The sequence below is a fragment of the Ambystoma mexicanum genome, chromosome 2q (assembly GCF_040938575.1).
Source record: "Ambystoma mexicanum isolate Mex_15411 chromosome 2q, UKY_AmexF1_1, whole genome shotgun sequence".
Lineage (NCBI taxonomy): Eukaryota > Metazoa > Chordata > Amphibia > Caudata > Ambystomatidae > Ambystoma > Ambystoma mexicanum.
Window position 1 is genome coordinate 1,346,782,226 of NC_090924.1, and position 19,035 is coordinate 1,346,801,260.

The 19,035-nt window shown below is 48.1% G+C and overlaps 1 protein-coding gene across 3 annotated transcripts in view; it reads right to left on the reverse strand.

The window, feature by feature from the left end:
- Nucleotides 1-19,035, reverse strand: part of OSBPL10 (oxysterol binding protein like 10) — a 2,898,140-nt gene that overhangs the window by 1,788,698 nt on the left and 1,090,407 nt on the right. For 2 of the 3 annotated variants that reach the window (XM_069648805.1, XM_069648806.1), the window contains exon 3: nt 18,702-18,926. The exons of the other annotated variant lie outside the window; for it this stretch is intronic. The gene's annotated coding sequence lies outside the window, so the exon portion shown is untranslated. The remainder of the gene's footprint in view (nt 1-18,701; nt 18,927-19,035) is intronic. 3 annotated transcript variants of the gene reach the window in all.

Below are 19,035 nucleotides of genomic sequence, written 5' to 3' on the forward strand. Positions count from 1 at the left end.
GAGATAGCACAAAAAAGGCTGGCAGACGAGGTGAAGCTGGTACAGAACAAATTAGCAAAGGTCGCCGCCGTCAACGCCGGCACAACCACAGACCGAGAAAACAAGGGGGACGAAGGAGCAGGGAACAGACCAGAAACAATAGCAGCACTACGGGCTACAGGAGGGCCAGGACAGTGGAACGGAGAAGAGCAATACGTTGGACAACAGTGGCAAGACCGACCGGCAAGAGGAAGAGGTGGGTACCATGGCCAGAGAGGGGGGTTTGGAGGTAAGGGGAATAGGGGATTTGGTGGCCAAGGAATGCTGGAACTGTGGGAGATGGGGACACTACTCTGGAGATTGTAGAATGCGGCCTTCAGGGTGTTTCCAGGGGCAACAGTCCATGGAGAACGAACCAGGTTGGGGGTGTCCGCACCCAGGTAGCCTCTACGGGCTACCAATGAGAAGTGGGAGTCAACAAGACTATTGCTATAACGAACCTCAGGTACAGCAAGGACAGCTACCACCACCACAACCAATGGTAAGACAAAATGCAGTAGGAAGTGCAACCAGTAATTGTTATGCAACATCTGCGAACGGTGCACCTGCACCGTACCGCAGCGTGACAGTGATCGGAGATAATGTCTTCTCCGTGCCAGGGCAAGAAAGACATTCCGGATAGGACAGCCCACAGGGAACACTTGCGTGTCCAGTCCTATCCACCACCCTATGTGCAGAAGAGGAACCACTAGTGGGGGCAGAGATAGGAAATAAGCAGTTTATCTTCATGGTAGACTCTGGAGCAGAGAAATAATGCCTTATGGAAGGGCGGTTTCCGCTCTCAGGCAGGAATTTAGAGACGCAGGGGTTCTCTGGGGCTATTTTAAAAGTTCCTTACACTAAAGATCTCGATATAACGGTGGGGGGAAAAACCGTGCGTGCACCCTTACTGTACCACGAAGACGCGCCAATAAATCTGCTGGGTAGAGATTTGTTAAGCAAATTGAAATGACTCTCTTTTACAGAACGAGGAATAGTGTGCTCAACACCGGGAGTGTGCCCAGTACGAGCAATGTTGATTCATCACTGTGCTGTTCATCAAGTTGTGGTGCGAGGGGTACCCATTGATATAAGCATGTTCATATATGGTATCGAGGTGTTGGCACGGGTGGTGTCAGAGATAATGAGAAAAGAATGGAGAATACCATCAGATTTCATATTTCGCCCAATTGCACACACAGACATTGTACCAGGCACGATAATGTCCATAGACATTGAGGCAGTTCAAGTATCCAGTAAACGTATTGTGGTCATAGGACTGGACGCGCAAGGGTGCGAGTGGAGGACTGTTATGCATAGACCCAAATGTAATGCTAAGAGACATAACAGATGAGGAATTGTTCACTGATGGGGAGGATGATGGAGAAATAATAATGGAAATAAGCATACCATGTGATATTATGGTCCAATACAGAGAGGTACATAACCCATTGATGGCTAGTGTTAAAGCGCCACTAACTATATTTGAGGAAGACATGACAAAAGTAGCACCTGAAATTTGGACTACCGGGCCCCACGATGTAGGGCTGCTGCATGAGGTGACACCAGGTGCAATGCTGCTGAGAGTAAAACAATATCCCATATCAAAGGAAGCAGAGGAGGGAATTAAAGAAATGATAAATGCACTCCTGAAAAAAGGCATTATAGTGCCATCAACCTCCCCAGCAATACAACGATTTTCCCGATCAAAAAAGCAAAGGGAGGAGCGTGGAGGATGATCCCGGATCTCCGCCCACTCAATGATGTCATTCAAAAAGAGTTCCCTCTAGTCCCTAACACGGCATCAATACTGTGTAGTGTGCCAAAAGAATCAACCTGTTTTACTGTAATTGATTTGAAAAACGCCTTCTCAATACCCCTTGACCCAGGATCCCGATACCTGAGAGCATTTACATTAGGGAACAACAGGTATGAACATTGCAGACTCCCACAGGGATATTGCGAAAGCCCCAGCATTTTTAACAGGGTATTGCGGGAAGACATTGGAAACATAGATATAGAGAGCACCATCATTCAATATGTAGACTATTTACTCGTCTGTAGCCATACAGAAGAAAAGTGTCGAAGACTCGATAACACTGCTGAATGTGCTAGCTGCCAAAGGATACAAGGTAGACAAAGGGAAATTGCAATACTGCCTTGCCGAGGTTGTATACCTCGGACAGCTGATATCAAAAGATGGGAAGCTAATACTCCCCAAGCTTGGATCCTTGATTATGCGGCATACACACGCCCCTTACAACAAGCATTAAAAGAAGCACAGAAGAATATGGCGACAATAAAATGGACGCAGGAAATGATAACACAGTACTCGAAATTAAAAGACTTTATCGCAGACGCCCTAGTCCTCGCGAACCCAGATAATGAGAGGGAATTTTTCTTGTTTTCCCACTGCAATGGGACACTGATGACAGCAGTACTAACACAGAAGACATCACTAGGTCACAAACCATTGGCTTACTACAGTGGGACACTAGATCCAGTAATGCAAGGTCATTTCGTGTGCGAACAGGCCCTCGCAGCTGCGGCCTTCGCGATTGAAAAAAGCGCCACCATTGTCATGGGATGTTCAGTAACGCTATATGCGGAGCATTCCTTGTTCGCCATCCTTGAGCGAACAAAATCAACACTAACGACCCAACGAGCAACAGCGTATGAAGTAATAATCTCAAGCCCCAACGTACATGTTGTGAGGTGCAAGACAGTAAACCCTGCAACATTTATTACAGAGCCATGCACGACAGAGGACATGCAAGAACACAATTGTGCCACGTATGAGGGGGAAGGTGACGATATCCCTAAAGCAAGTGAGAATGCCCTACAGGAGGGAGAAATATACTTCATAGATGGGTCAGCATAAATAGACCCCGAGACAGGAGAAAAACACGTTGGAATGGCGGTAGTGCGCATGGAGGAAGATGAATATGAGACAATTGTGCAAAAGTGCCTTCCATCCCATTATTCGGCACAGGCGGCAGAATTAACTGCATTGATTGAAGGACTGTGCGCTGCTAAAGGCTGTGCAGTAACAATATACTCAGACTCAGCCTATGCAACTACCACAGTGCACTCAGGGCTGTCACGATGGCGTAGAAGAGGCTTCAGGAGGGCAGATGGTTCTCCGGTACAGCATGCAAAATTGTTGAATGAACTGATAGATGCATTAGCAGTACCATCAGTAGCAGTGGTGAAGTGCCAAGCCCATACCAACAACACAGACGCAATCTCATTGGGAAACGCGGCAGCCGACGCAGCCGTGAAGGAGGCCTCGCAATTCAATGTGACACCAACACTTGAGTGCATCACAAAAGCAACCGCCACAGATTCACGAGAGGAAGCCTACAATAATACCCCAATAGCACAGATAATAGTTACAAAAACATGCATCCCAAGAGGAACAAGAGCTGCGGAGCAAACAAGGATGTACACAATCAGCCACAGATCTCATTTGGAGACAAGAGACAACAGGGAAAGTTGTAATGCCCATAGAGATACTGGAAATAGCATTCCAGCAGTTGCATTTCCCCGACCATGTAGCAAAACACATTGCTGCAGACATCCAGGAACACTGTGTCATGAATCGCTGGGTGCGCCCCTTTTGGGCCTCATGTCCTTGTCACAACGGACTTAAACAATTAATACCTCCAATATGGCCGTCCAACGCATTCACTTCTCGCTCCATGCATTGGACGTAACCCTCTATTTCTAGACCACGCCTTCCGCGGCTCTGTGCGTCTCAATGTTATAGCAATTAGCGAACAGACGTGTGCTCCGTAGCTCGCGGTTCTTTTCCTTTCTACTCCGCTATCCCTTCCACGAAACCCCCCACCCTTCTTCTTCCTCCTGGATTCTAGTTCTAGCGAACTTACCTTGCCTCCTGGATTCCTGGATTCGACCTCCCGGAAAACTGAACGCATTCTGGATTCGGCAGAGACACGGGCCGCCTTCTTCAAAACCCGATCCATCCGAAAGAAGGCAGCCTCCAAGAACACTGGTAAAGAACAGATTCAGGTGAGAAGGGGGGAACTCCTTGACACACTGGTTCGTCCCCAATTTACAAGAGCACCTGTCCAAAATTCATTATAGAATGCATAACATGCCAAACATATAATTCTGGAATGACATTAAGAACACTGCATGGCACCTTGCCCCGACCAACAGGACCATTTAGATAACTCAACACAGACTATGCTGATATGGGAGAGTGGTGTAACGGAGCAATATATTTGATTGTGGTGGTGTGCCCCTTTTCGAAGGTGGGTGGAAGCAGGGACATGTCCCCACCTAGACGCAAAATGTGCGGCCAAATTCCTCGTGCGGGAGGTGTTTTCGCAATGGGGGATATGAAACGTCATTAGATCAGATAATGGCACGCACTTTGTGAATGACCTCTTTAAGGAAGTGACATCACTTCTGGGGTTGAAGCAAATTATGCTCGATTTATCACCCAATGGCGAATGGGGTGGTAGAAAAGATCAACGGGCTACTAAAGAGTAAGTTGTCTAAATTGTGTAACACATTGAAGAAGAACTGGGTTTATTGCTTGTCCTTAGCACTGTTCCAACTCAGGACGCAGCCGTGCAAAGACCACCACCTAAGCCCCCACGAAATTGTGACTGGGAGGCGAATACACACACCAGTATCCCCAATCGGAAGAGCCTCGGATGCGCACAGGGCTGCCACAGTGCTGGGGGAAGAGATCAAAGAATACCTAACTCAGTTAACACGCGCAGTACATAGCATAGCTCGACAAATAGCACTGCCTTTTACTGAAAATTTGATGACTGATACTACTACACCGGCCGCAGACAGTTTAAGCGGGCCACTAATGCCGGGGGCACATGTGTATATCCGCAGCTTTGTGAGAAGGTGGAATTCACCCAGGTTTCATGGCCCCTACGAAGTTGTTTATAGTACCCCTACCACGGTGAAAGTGAAGGGATTGAAGTATTGCACGTATCCGATGTGAGGAGGGCACACAGTAGTACAATCCCCCCCCAGAGGAGCAAGACAGCACCACTGGGACCACAAACGAGGTTGTAGGAAAATAACAAAAGAGCCAGTAAAAGGACATGCAGAGATAAAAATGATATGTATTTTGTTCTGCAGAGAAAAGGAATGGACCTTAATAGCACACCCTATTATTCAATATAAGGGAAATCCTGCTAGTTTGGAAGATTTAATCAAAGAAAGGGTTGATAGAATTTGAAGTGCAGAGGAGAAGGAGAGAGCCTTGACACCTAGGCTGTAGTGATCAGAAAATGAAACGACTAAGTTCCCTATTAGGGAACTCACGTCCCCTGCACACTTTCTAGTATCTGGATAAACCAGATCAATAATTCATAAGTAATTAAAACAGTATGTCTTGTATTTTAAGGAGACCCAAAGAAGGTTTCTGGTTAACTAGATTTAGGACAAGAAATCATTTGAACAAATAAACTTTCAGTCAGATGCGTCACAAGAACCAATCTTCAATTTATTCATTGTGTAGAAGTTGTGGAACGCCCAACGCGTTTCGAGTGAAAACAGCACTCTTCATCAGGGGCAGATCGAGGTTCTAGAAAATATATGTACAATACTTTTAAGATCAATGTGTTGAACAACATATTTATCCAATACTTTGTTAATTGCTTAACTTCATATGAGACATCTTGGCAATTGATAGGAAAACACAATTTTTGCTAATTTGCACAATTATCCATGGCAGAGAAAAAAATATATAAAGAGAAGTTCAGAATCTCCATAGGTCTCAGATTAATGTTCATTTACTATAGATCTGAGTAAAATGCTCTTTTGACAGTTCCACACAAGGTTTAGGCTGTAAATACATTGTAACAAGCTATCGTAGAAAGCAAATTTAGGGGAGGGCTGAAGGATTGCTGACTAACCTTGTGGTCTTGTTTTTCCATAAAGAATGGGTGGGAGGGTGTCTGCAAAGGGTGCAGAACTCTCCAAACTAAGCTCATAGGAGTCAGTGAGAAGACGGGGGGGAACCTTGGTCAAATCTGTAAAAGAGAGGAAGGCGCAGTAATTTGCTACACGATTTCCTAGAAGTAGATTAAGGTAAGCCATACTACACAAAAGACTGATTAGTTATAACAATCACTTACATGTGTCTAGAATGCTGTAGTCCGAAATAACAGCTACTTGGCAGCGATTTAGTGGGTATTATGGGTTTCTTCTCCACCATATTTGGAGGGATCCCAGTATTAAGGCAGATTTGTAGAAGCCCGATTTCTACGAAATAATGAGAAAAAAGGAGAACCCAGTTAGGTGAGCGTCTCCATGGAAATGGATTGAGCAGGGTAGTGGGTAGGTTTTAAGGCTAGTTCAATTCTTGCACTTACCCAGATTAGACCTTGCCTCAGTGTGGAGTACGGAAGAAAATGGTTCCTCCTACTCCACCCTGGGCAACGGCCTCGTTTTTATGACGGGATGGCTGCTTGACGTCACCGTGCGCATGCGCGAATGGTGTCATAATCGAGTCATTTGACTGAGAGCAAAGTCTTGCGCGTCCATCTCAAGGAATAGTCTATCTGGGGGTGGTACTACTCAGTTGATATCAGTAATATATGAAGCCCGTTACCTTGTTATCAATTTGGAAGACACCGGCCGATTCTGTTTACATAGTGCGTCATCACGCTAACGCGCAGGTGACGTCACATGTAAACAGAACGTCCGGCATAACAGAGCCCTATGTTGGCCCCGGTGTGTGAGATCAGTGGGGGTAATGTATTTACAGAAAGCACAACTTGCTTCCTCCTTCCTTCTGTTCTGCCTCTTCCCCCACTCTCTTCTTCAATTGGCCAAGCATATTATCTATACCTCACCTACCTCTCCCCTTCTGTCTCCCACCTTAATTTTTTGATGGTTGTCTCTACAGTAAAAGAACATGAACAATAGAGTAACAGAAAAAGCCTGAACTGAAAATAATGATTAAACGTGAAGTTGAACAAGAATGTAAATAATTGTATATATTATGATGACTTAACAAATTTATATCACCCCTCCAGGTGAACAATGGCCCACGATCGGAGAGAGCGAATTAATGTTAGATAGTGATAGGGTCGCCATTAGGGCTAAAAGGTTCAGTGATGTTGAATGCATTTTGAAGTGTGCTGCAATTTTTATGTCCGTAATGGTGTTTTTTGCAGCATGGTACTACACCCTTTTATCTCTTGTTGATGACATGCAAAGGGGGGGGGGGAGCGCGGCTAACTTGATAAAAGGATCACAAATGATATGGACTGGGGTAAAGACAATATGGCAGCAGTCACATGCACTTAATGTTAACCAAACAGATGGAATGCACCCCTCAGAGTACATCACTGTGGAATCAACAAGTGTGTCAATGTTACGTTTCAATGTAAATACGAGTGGTGCTTATGGATATAACGAATATGATGGAGATTGTTATTGGACAAATGCTTTAATTAACACTAGTATTAATGCACGAACAACCAAACACACTACCTCGCACACAATTGCTGCTACTGATGATGATACATATGCCATATTGAGTAGTAATGATACAACATGGACTGGGATGTTTCCAATACATTACAAAAGGGTGAAAAACAATGATCAGGAAGGGAGGAGGAGGAAAAGGGGGACGGGAGGGAAAAGATACAACATCTATCACGACCTGGGATTAGATGAAATAGAAGATCCCCGCCACCCTGATCAATCGAATAAATGGTATTCTGACATGAGTGCCACGGCGAAGCAAGCAACAAATGAGAGCTGCTATGTCTGTTCACTCATCCCGCACGCATCAGGAACACCGAAAATGTTAGTACCGCAGGAAGTGCCCTTGTCGGAGGCCCAATGTTTGATTCATCTGGTTCTATGCAGAATAAGGGGCACATTCCAGGCGCACACTGTCACATTGGAAAAGCTGGAGAACGAGAAAACCTGCACAAGCCGACGCCAATGAGTAGTTTGCCTCGAAGAACCATTTCTTGTCATCAAGGGGACACGATTTGCAGACAATAAATAGCACGAAGAAACAATACAATGCAAAGCAGAAGCGCTTCGAGGCCTACCAAATGGCACTTTCCAATGGATAAAAGGGGCTTGTGACCAGATGTGGTTACAACACGTCGCAAAGCTAACATTAGACCCCGGTGCAGTATATCGTGCCCAGTACTAACAAATGCCACATGAGACTAACCCTATAGTTCAATGACAGTATTATAGTGGTCAAGGCTCTTAAACCTGTGACTTGTGTAACCCAAATGTGTAGATGGTGTAAGCCCTTGAGTGATTTGACCTGATACACTACTAAGAGTCTTTTGATCAACTGTTTAGTGCATGCATTATTCAGAATGTATTTTCTTAGCTTAGATAGTGACCACCGTGTTTCACAGCGACCTGACCTTCACCCATCCGTAGCACAATGTCTGCCGTCAACTGGGCTGGACTGGGGGCAAAAAAAGGACCTGGAAACAATTACTGGGGACCAAAAGAGGCCCTGGAAATAAACTTCAAAGTGGCCCCATATGACTCATTTTCAGCAAGCCCAATGCTTTTCCTATGAGAAAATTTGGAAGTACCACAGAAAAGAGGCCCAGAGTGCAAAGGCCCACCGGGAAATCTCCAGAGTTCCCGATAGGCCAGTCCACCCTTGGCCGTCAATCCTCCCGCCAACCAAGCAAATGGGCCGGTTCTCTCTGCTCCCAGTAATCAACTTTTACAAAGCTCAAGTCACTCCATCTCTGTCATATGTGGCCAAAGCTATGCCACATATTCCATCTAAAATATGGCTAAAACTGGAAGGCTTTTAATGGAGAAATGTATTCAGATTGCCAAAATCAACACCAATGGGCTTGATGTGCAGTGAGTTAAGCCTGTTGTCACTCCAGGCAATGATTGACCGAAACAGCAAAATGCTCTGCAGGTAAACCATCCTTCCTAAACGTCCAGAGATACTGAACTTGATCAACGTTGAAATCACAGGAGGCTGCTGCAAAATGTTAAGCACGTGGGCACAGAAAAACAAAGAAAAACGTAGAGATACTCATTTCAGAGGAAGAATTGGTGCATAACCTGACAAAGGTGAAAATAAATGGAACAACTTGACTGGATTCAGACTCTGGAAACAGCAGCTAGAAAAAAACTAACAACCAACTTGCCATCAACACGTAGAAGCTAAACAAACCCAGGAATACATGAAGTTTCCTAACAGAGTTCCTAGGAATACCTTCATAAGGGTTCGCTTAAACCTCCTCAAGGTTGACATCTCGGCCATAAGAGGTCTCTCTACCTTGAACAAATGACGGTTCTGTAAAAAACAAGCTCAAATAGAAACCGTAAGGCATCTTCCGCTATCGTGTCAAGGTAATCGCGCCATAAGGATGACTTATCTGCACTGCCACCTCTACGCATCAGTTTTATATGAGGAAGTCTGGTGGTTGCGTTTGATGAGCGGAGAAAAGACCTTATGGGTAATAGTGTATGTCGCAGGCTTTGAGCCACAGCTAACAGGGCGGGATCAGAACGGTTTGTAAGAAAAGATGATGAAGACGACGGAGATGAACAGGAAATTGCGAGATAGTCAGTAACAGGTTTCGTGGAACACGAAGAATAACGCAAGGTGGAACAAAAAGGATATTCACCCGTGGACCCACAGATTTTACACAGCTGCTAAAGGACTTTGATACCTTGTATAAATCATATTCGAATAAAACAAGTACATTTTAAAAAAAGAACCCCAATAATGTTGACTAAAATGCAGGTGCAGGAAACGAAGAAATAAGCCAGCCACCACCCTGTGAGCCAAAGCTGGAACTTCAGCAGCCAAACTCTCTCCCTGAGGTCCATAAATAATGGGGCTTCATGCTCCCAGGTTATTAAAGGCTTCTCCACTCTGCCCTAAAGCAAATGTGATGAAAAACAAACTAGGAGAGGCAGAAGAGAGACCGAGGGATCGGGAGAAATAACGCAATAAGATTATCGCCCAAGATTAGGTGGAAAGCTGAGAAGCGAACCTGGTATTATAGTGCATCTCAGGCCTCGCATATCCTGTACTGCTGCGCCCAGCTCCCCTCGCGATTGGTGCGCATTATAAGTGAATAAAACAAATTCAAGGAGAGGAAAAGTAAATCCTAATCTAAGTGCATAATATCTGCCCTTCAGCATCCAAAAGGGGGGACGCTGAATAGCTCCATATTTCTGCTAGTTCAATGGCCTTCACATTTTTGATATTGTGCATTTACAACTGATCAAGCCACTTCAACAGTCCTAACCTAAAACAAGCCTTGGCAATGCAAAGTTTAAGCCGTGTGTGTAGGCATGGGAATGCACTTACCAGGCACTGCCCCTGTGGTATTAACTGGCTATTGATGGTAGCACGTGCAAAATGGTGCAAATGCCCAATACTTATACACAAGCCAAAATGGTTGGCTTTGCCAATGCTTGCTTTAACAGGACTTCAGCAAAGGACACACATAGTGCTTATAAATGGAGTGGCTGAAGAGAGAGCGGATTAAGGCACGTTTATTACACCAGAAGTGTGTTTACAGCTCCAATTAACTCTCAAAAGACTGCTTTGGAAAAACACTGGTAGGCCCTTCGAGTGCAAAGTTTGATGGCAAGGCTTGATTAAAACAAGCTCTGATTTCCAGCGAGTAGGTGTTTTTGGCAGGGAGGCGCTGGAACTGGGTGGGAATGGCCATGGGCAGTCAATGGGTGGGTAAATAACCAAACGTCTACAAGCTTTGTGTCTCTCCTCATATGCCTTTTCTCGTTAGCTGTACTCTCATGCAGTAGTTTTGGCTTATCAGTGACGCTGAAGCGCCACCTAATAGCCCACACTAATAATGAATGGTAGTCAGCCCGAGTATACCATTAACAATGTAGCTCAGTCTGCGCTGCTGCTCGAATCTCTATTATCTGCAGTCAGTAGTTCAAATTCCACTGGGGTCACCTCAGCCCTTCATCCATCGAAGGTCAATGCATTGAATATGATTAAATAAGGCACTATTACCTATTTCTACAACACCTAGACGTTGGAGAAATCTGGCATGGAACACTGAAATAAAATGTTTGTGCTTGCTGAATTTATGAAGATGCCCTTTTTCACAATTTGGGGACAAAAACAAAATCTTGTCTACAGATAAATCCGCAAAGATAACCAACCAATAGTTTATCAGAGTGCAGAGCACCAAAATGAGGACCCTGTTCCCAAAGCAGGGGTCATCTCTCTGGATGCTTTGTACTGCAACTCCCATCAGCCCTAAAATAGTAAGGGATCATGGGAGGCAGTGCAAACCACCTAGAAAGCCATAGGTCTGGTCCGATATTAAGACTTCTCTGACGTTTGGAAGGCAGGTTGTTGGACAGGACCATGATCACTGCACTTGGCAAAACCAGTAGATTGCGTTTTCCCCCTTGATTGTTGCCTAACATCACACTCCCCACATTGCCATTGAACCTACCCCGAACACTAAATAAAGAACAAATCAACTTGGAGGATTATATGGAAGAACTCCCAGCATTAGCAACTAGAAATGTTAAGCTGAAAACAAACAAAACATTTAGAAAACTTTTGCAAAGGTAATTCTTTTTAAATTGTTTGTGATATGGTTTCCAAAATGCACACCTATAAAACATCAACTATTAACTTCTCCAGCATGGAGTCTGGCATGGATTCACACGCTCATGAAAATTCCCCGTCGTCAGGGTGGGAATCCTCGGTAAAAGAAAAAATCATTATCAGTTTTGTTTCTGATCTGTCTTTCTTAGTAGTAACCAATCACTGATCTCTGGGTCATACTTCCCCCAATGACTGCGCTCTCCCTAAGCCCCTCCCCTGGCAGCCATTCTCAGATTTTTACTGCACATTCAAGTGGTGGGAGTCCTCGTGCTTTAGCTCTCAAGTTTTTACTGCGTTTTCGCGCTTTTCGAGAGAATTTTCTCATTTTTTCGGTTTTATCGAGCCTCAAGCTCCACCGTTTCTACTTCAGATAACGGGGACCCGTTTCGGAATTCTTCTACGCCCCTCAAGGGTGAGGTTTTAGTCGAGTTGTGCTTCTTGGAGGATTCCAGAAGATCTGTGGCCTACCTCAACGGACATGGCCCAGGACAAAGGAAGCTCGACGCCCGTCGGAACGGACCAAGCAAGATCGTCGTTCCCGGCTCCCCGCCTGGCTGGAGAAGGGCACAGCAGGTGAGAAGGCAAAGAAAGTCTGAGTGGTCTTCTAAGTCCTGTGAGGGCGACGGGGACCCAACAGAAGGCCAAGCACCGCAAGTCCGTGGGCACTGGGAGCACCGAAAGGTCGGGCCCCTCGGCTGCCAGGCAGGGCGCGACTTCCCCGGCACGATCAACCACGAGCCAGCGCTCTGGTTTGGGGAAGAGGAAGTCCGAGAACCCGGTTAAGCTTCTGGAGAGGCCCCGGTCGATCTCGAAGGGAGCCGAGGGGGAGCGAGGCGAGGACCCTCCCCCCAAAGCGAAGGCCCAGGACGCACCTAAGGTTGTGAGGGCCTTGATCCAACCGGCAAAGGCCTCGATCGAGTCCACCCCGTGCTGCCCTTCGTGCCTGTGAGGCCTGTGGACCCCTCATCCCCCTCGCCGGACCCTCGGGAGGATACGGCGATGGATACAGCGACGGGGACGGACGACGACGGCGGTGATGATACAACGGACATCCCGTCATCAGCCCCCCCCCTCCTCGGGCTTCTCTGCCCGGCGAAATTGGCTCTTTTCATGCCATGATAGCCAGGGAATCCAAGCTCTTCCAGCTCTGCCCTGAGTAACAGAAAAGAGAAGGTTTACTTTACCAACGACGAGAGGCCAAGAGAAAGACGGTCCTCGCGGTGCCGTTGCTCGACATCTGGGACGAGGGGCTGGCTATCCTGAAGAACCCTTGCACGACACCGCCAAAAGGGACAGGTACGAGAAGTACCGGCTCCCCGATGCTGCCCCCTTGTGCCTCAGGGCCAAGCCCACGCCGGACTCTGTCGTCTTGGCAGCGGCCAAGAAGAAAGCAGCGGGTGCAGCGGCTTCACCTTTCACTTCCCCGCCGGACAGCGAGGGCAAGAAGTTGGACTCCATGGGACGAGTCATCTCGTCGGCGGCGACGACTATGATTAAGGCGGCCAATGCCTTAGCGATTGTGGCCCGTTACGATAGGGAGCTTTGGTTCAAGATAGCTCCTCTGCTAAACTTCCTACCGGACGACAAGAGGGCGGAGGCCCTACAGATTCTGCAGGAAGGCGAGGTGGCGTCGGATCACGCCATAACAGTGGCAACGGACATTGCTGATACCGGATTTCACCAACTGGGCAACAGGGTTTGCCTCCGACGACGAGGATGTCTCAAGGCGACAGACTTTCGCCAGGACGTCCAGACCAGAGTGTTCGACATGCCGTTCGACGGCAACAACCTGTTTGGAAAGACGGTGGATGAGTCCCTCCAGGCCATCAAGACAGACACGGAAACAGCCCGAGCCCTAGGAGTCCTTCAGCAACGGCGGCCCTTTCGGAGCTCCGGAGGCAGACAGGGAGCCTCCAAGGGACCCCAGCGGTGGCTCTTCTACTTACCTCCAGGCGGCCCGCTCCTCGTACCAGGAGGCCTACAGAGGCCGCGGCAAGCAAGGAGGGCCTCGCCGTCATCGGCAAGGAGGGCAAGGCCTCTTCCAAGCAGGACTAAACCGGCCGTAGCGTCGGGCCCCCACCGAAACACCCCGTTGGGAGGCCGGCTGACGAAGTTCGTCAGCGTGTGGGAGTCCATCTCCACCGACCTTTGGGTGCTGGACACCCTGGCCCGCGGACACTTGCTAGAATTTCAAAAGGAGTGTCCTCGCATTCCTCACGTGGCCAGGAAGGAGAATCGCATCCCTCAACTGCTGTTGGAGGTAAGGGCGATGCTCAAGAAAGGTGCCATCGAGCTTGTCCCCAAGAGGCTCCGGGGCTCCGGAGTATACTCAAGATACGTGAGTATATCCTGGACCTGCGTCGGTTGAACAAGTACATCAAGGCACAGAAATTCAGGATGGTCACCCTCCAGCACGTGCTGGGACAGCTGGAGGAGGGCGACTTCCTATCGTCACTGGACCTGGAGGATGCATACTTCCACATCCCCATTCTAAAAGGACACAAAGTTCCTCAGTTTCGTAGTCCAGGGGCGTCACTACCAATTCAGAGCCCTGCCGTTCGGATTAAAGTCGGCACCCAGGGTGTTCACCAAGTGCCTCGCACCTGTGGAGGCGCGGTTGCGCCTGCAAGGGATCCACGTCTACCCCTACCTGGATGACTGGCTAATCCGTGCAAGGTCAAGAGAACTCGCTGTCGAACACACAGCGAGGACCGTCCGCCTGCTGACGGAGCTGGGAATCTCCATTAACTACCCCAAATCCCATCTGGTCCCATCGCAGGTGGCACTGTTTCTGGGAGCGAAGCTCGATACAGTGAAGCGATTGGCATCTCCGTCGGAAGAAAGGACAAAGGCCATTTTGGGCAAGGTGCAGCGCCTGTTAGCCACGGATGTGGCCAGAGTGAGGTCCATCAAGTCCCTCCTCGGGATGATGTCCTCATGCATCTACCTTGTGCCCCTTTGCAGACTTCGGATGCGTCCGCTACAAGAGTTCCTCGACACCCACTGGATTCAAGCGGCGGGCAGCTTCGAAGACGGGAGCCCGCTCGACGAGGAGTTCCGTCGGCCGATTCTATAGTGGGGTGCCCTGGCGCACCTCACAGCAGGCATGGACTTTCAGACCCCGGCGTATCAGGAGACGGTAACGACGGATGCCTCCCTGGAGGGATGGGGGGACCCACACTGGAGATCTCCACGCAAGAGGCCTCTGGCTCCCGGAGGAGAGGTCTCTCCACATCAACATCGTGGAGCTACGAGCCGTGTTCTGGGCGCTCAAATCGTTCCTTCCGTCCCTCAAGGACAAAGTGGTGAGGATCTTCACCGACAACACCACCACGATGTTCTACATCCGGAAGCAGGGAGGCACCAGATCCCCAGCCCTATCCAAGGAGGCCCAGGATCTATGGCATTGGGCCGTCGCCCAGGGGATGTTTCTGGTTCCCTTCCACCTGGCAGGAATAAAAAACACCATTGCCGACTCACTCGGCAGGGAGCTGCGCTCGTGCCACAAGTGGGAACTACGCCAGGACCAGGTGGATCGGCTCGTTCAACGATGTTGTAAACCCCACATCGACCTGTTCGCAACGGCGACGAACTCCAAGTGCCAGAGGTTCGCCAGCAGGTCCGCACAGCCGAGGAGCATGGCCGATGCTTTCTCGTTCCCTTGGGACAGCCTATTCCTGTACGCGTTCCCTCCGTTGCCGTTGCTGCTCCGTCTCATCAACCAGCTCAAGAGGTCCAGGTGCAGGATGATCCTCGTCGCACCGGCGTGGCCGAGATAGATCTGGTTCCTGGACCTTCTGTACTTGTCAGCGTCCCCACCTATCAAGCTGGCGACAGACGCGGATCTTCTCTCCAGGGAAGGAGGTGCCATTCTTCATCACGAGCAGGAGTCGCTGAACTTGCAGGCTTGGCTCCTGCAGCACTAGAGTTTGGAGGATACGATATTCCGGCTGACTGCAGAGAGGTTCTTGCAAAAGCCAGGGCGTCCTCAACTCTCAAATGCTATGGACATAAGTGGAAGAGGTTCTCTGTCTGGTGCCGTGCACCGAAGATTAACCCTCTGCGGATTACGGCCCCTCAAGTATTGCCGTACCTACTGTCACTGGCCAAAGCTGGACTGGCTCACGCCTCCATCAAGATACATCTGGCGGCCATCTCCCGATACACCAGAACTACAGGACGGGCGTCCTTGTGGTCTCATCGCCTGGTGAAGGAAAGGGACTATTCCGATCGTTCCCGCCGGTGAAGGCCCCTGCCCCGGCGTGGGAGTTCAACGTGGTGCTGACCAGGCTCATGGGGGCCCCATTCGAGCTTATGCATTCGGCGCCGTTGAAGTTCCTGTCGTGGAAGACAGCATTTCTCGTGGCCATCACCTCCGCACGACGAGTGGGAGAGATCCAGACCCTATCTTGCAAGCCTACATACTTGTCTTTTCACGACACGAGGGTGGTGCTGAGGACGCACCCCTTCTTAATGCCCAAGGTGCCGTCGGACTTACACCTCAACGAGCCCTTGGTGTTGCCAGTTTTCTTCCCGTTGCCTTTGTCTCCGGCCGAGAGGACTTTGCACTCGCTGGATGTGGCTAGAGCGCTGAAGTTCTATGTGGACCGCACGAAGAGTTTTCGGAAGACATCACAGCTGTTTGAACTTTGGACCTGTGAATCAAGGGAAGGCTCTCTCGAAGGCTTCGATTTCCAGATGGCTCTCCGGCTGCATCATGCACTGTCACCGGTTGGCAAATCGACCGCTGCCCGGCCGTCGAGCCCATTCGACCAGAGCGATCGCTGCTACCATGGCGTTCCTGTCTGGCGTGCCCCTGCTGGACATCTGCAGGGCTACTACGTGGAGGTCGACGCACACCTTCACAAGATTCTACTGCGTCGATCGGGACTCCAGGGAGGAGTCCAGGGTCGGCCAAGCAGTGCTGCGCCACCTGTTTGCTTAAGGTGAGCCTAGTGAGGAGGTAAGAGATGCTTAATGTTGAGTTGTTGTATTGCTTAATGTTGAGCCTGTTGCCACCTCCCGTGGTTGTGCATGTGTATACTGCTATGTATTCTTATATTCATGAGCATGTGAATCCATGCCAGACCCCATGCTGGAGAAGGAACAAGTTACTTACCTGTAACTGTTGTTCTCCAGCATGGGTCTGGCATGGATTCACATGTGAACCCTCCCTCCTTCCCCTCTGCGCTCTTCACTTGGTCATACTGCCACTTTACGTGCTACTTTACGTGCTACCAAATCTGAGGATGGCTGCCAGGGGAGGGGCTTAGGGAGAGGGCAGTCATTGGCTGGGGGCAGTATGACCCAGAGATCAGTGATTGGTTACTACTTAGAAAGACAGATCAGAAACGAAACGTGATACTGATTATTTTTCTTTACTGAGGATTCCCAGCCTGGCGACGGGGAATATTCATGAGCCTGTGAATGCATGCCAGACCCATGCTGGAGAACAACAGTTACAGGTAAGTAACTTGTTCCTTACTCCTCAATATAACTAAATGAGCACTTTCATTCAAATTATCTATAATAAATATGTAGAGCAAAATTTCACATAGTAGCTGATATACTTTCTCAGAAAAGTAAACGTTTGCAATAATTACCAGTTGAATAATAACATAATCTCAAATGATTCAATACAATTTTCTCCTAGCAGATCTTAGACCTTCTTAATAAAAATGAGCAAGTGCCATGATTACAGGTTTGTTACTACCAACAAACAGTGGGGCCCACAGCAAACCAGCTCGATTCACTAATATGTCAGGTACACACCTCTGCAACCAACAATCTCTAGGACGCCTTGTTTCGTGACCTTCTAAAATCAGATGTGTCCATTTTCGGCCTTACAGAGACGACAACCTCTGTCTTCCTACATGAGCCCTCGTTGAGGGTCCTTTGCGTCCTAGGCATACAAGATGTTTAGCCTGAATCTAAGGTACGTCATTCTCACCCTACAATCTGGAAACGGAGCCAAATACCCTGGCAATGTATGAACTTTTATTTATGTACTTCTAGTGATTACATTCTTTATACTTGTGTGTTTTCTCGCATTGGTTACACCAATCCCACAACTCTACTTTAGTTTTTATCAAATGTGGGTTGAGGCAAAGTGAAGACTGGATAGGAATGTCAAAGGAAGGAAGATCAAAGGGAAAGCTGGCAGTGTCTGAAATGCTCGAATGAGCACGAGTGTTTTTCAGTCTTATATCCATACAAGAGACCCCATACTTCAGAATATGCCGACTGTGCTAGTAAGAATGTGGACCCTCGCGGTGGAGACCCTTAAGGTGCTAAGTGTAAACAAACCCGGATTAAGAACAGACGAGAACCATGGGAAATGCACAACAGGGTTTTCCGAGCCGGATCCAATTCATGAATATCTTGTTAACTTGAACTGCTTTGCTCAAAACAAGCTGTGGCGCCCATCTTTAACACACAAGCTTAGATCATGGCCACCTGGGAGTAGATGTCCAGCGCTCTGTCAAGTACCCGCTTACTCAGCCAGCCATACAATCATGTTTCCACTTGTTGGGTGGAGGTCACCTTTTCCCCCCGACCAATGTAGGAAGGTGTGCTTCGAGAAGCTGGTCATTGCCTATTGTTGTGTTGAAACATTTGGTTTACAAATCTACCAGTCCTATAACGCTGTGAAATTAGTCGACCAAGAAATCTGGACTGTAAATAAAACTGAGGTGTGGCTGAAACTACGAAGGTGGATGTATTGTGTGGGGGAGGGAGGCCAACTTGCATATTTCCCAGTGGGTTCCTGGACTTGCGTTGAATGGCAGGTCTCTGACATGTCCACAATGTGTTTTTCAGGTAGGTGCCAAGACCCCCATTGCAACTGCATACTCTGTGCCCCTGTTGTGAGAAGGCAAGGAGAGGTGACCTGGCGATCATGACCGCATGGTCGTAGGATACATAACAAGGTAAAAAGAATTAACTAAGTCCTATTTCTAGAGACACCTTTCAAGGGAACGGAAACAAATCATGCTGGGTTCTGGAGCTCACCATGCCAGACTCCTCCACTTCATAGCACTGAATCAATAGAACTGAATTCACCAACCTTGGGCAACTTGTACTGGTCCTGTTGTTCAAATCTGTACCCACAGGTTGCACCTCTGTCTCCATGGCGAGTGCTTAACTGTTGGAGCAATCATACTGGGCAGTAATAAATTGATTGGCAGGCTTCCCAGACAATCCCTTTTCTTTCTGAGACCAGCTTTGAGAGGGGTAGCCATTTTGGTGTCACTGGAGAACATCTTTCCAGGGTCCTAGTCTAATCGTAGACCTGCAATAAAAAGGAAAGCTGTACAATGAACACATTCTAATTATAAATGGATTTACAATGTGGGGAGGGTAGTCCCAATTTACATTGGGACCAAAGCAATGGAGGAAGA